Source organism: Bactrocera latifrons, unplaced genomic scaffold (genome assembly GCF_001853355.1).
Source record: "Bactrocera latifrons isolate USDA-ARS-PBARC rearing strain unplaced genomic scaffold, ASM185335v1 scaffold_1112, whole genome shotgun sequence".
In the NCBI taxonomy this organism is placed as follows: Eukaryota; Metazoa; Arthropoda; class Insecta; order Diptera; family Tephritidae; genus Bactrocera; species Bactrocera latifrons.
The window spans coordinates 19,564-20,844 of NW_017534534.1; positions in this window are offsets into that span (position 1 = coordinate 19,564).

Genomic DNA, 1,281 nt, shown 5'->3' on the forward strand with positions numbered 1-1,281 from the left:
CCACACAAACTTTGAAAAAGCATCTACCGCAACAAGAATATAGTTGTACGCCTTYTTCGTTTGCTCCAGGGGACCGACATGATCTAAGTGAAAAGTGCTTAATGGCTGATYTTCTTTAGGTATTGGATTTAATAAACCTTCTTTCCTTCCTACCTTCGAATCTATCATGATGCATTCGATGCAATTCTTCACAATTCTAATTACTTTTGGGCCTAACTGAGGAATAAAAAATGTCTTTTGAACTGCTAACTGCGTCTTATTTGCAGAGGAGTGTCCCTGTTTATGTGCCGTCCGAAATATTTCGTCTTCCATCAGCGATGGAACTACTATAAGCTCTCTTAATAAGCAGTAAAGAATCTTCCAACATAAGACACGCTATTCTACTTAATGCATCAACGTGCCGTATCTTGGTGCCATTTCGGTGTTCTATTTCATAGTCAAAGTCTTGTAATAGTAACGCCCACCGGGATACTCTTAGCGGAATATCCTTCTTTTTCATGGTCATTGCGAACGCGTTGCAATCAGTAACGATTTTGAAATGCAACYCCAAAAGATATACTCTCCACTTCCTAAGTGCTTCAACAATCGCTAATACCTCTAACTCATATGAATGGTACTTTTCCTCTGCTGGCTTTGTCTTCCGACTCATGTACTGGATTGGGTGAAAGTGCAAATCTTCGCTGTCCTTTTGTAAGAGTACACCACCATATCCATGTATCGAGGCATCCGTATGCACTTCCGTTAGAGCCTTCGGATTGTACAACCGTAACACTGGTGCACTAGCCAGAGCTGCCTTTAGTTGCTGCAGCGAGACTTGTTGCTTGATCCCAAACACAAAAGCTACATCCTTACGCAACAGGTCAGACAGTGGTTTACCGACCAATGCATACCCTTCTATGAAACGGCGAAGATAAGAAGTAAGCCCTAAAAATCTTTGCACCGCCTTCCTATCCATAGGTGTCGGAAAATCCCTAACTGCCTGCGTTTTTGCTCGTGATGGTCTTATTGTACCACACTCTATAATACACCCCAGAAAATCAACAGTCGTCTTCAGGAACTGGCATTTCTCCCACTTAATCCTTATGTTGTAACATGCCGCCCTATTCAGCACCGCTTTCAACTTATATRTACCCTCGTCATAACTAATAGAAGGAATTATAAGATCATCCATGTAAGTTACCACGATGCCATCCTTCACTAAGTCTCGAAACACTGCGAAAATGTATCGAGTGAACACTGCTGGGGCATTGGAAATACCAAAAGGAACATAAATGAATTCGT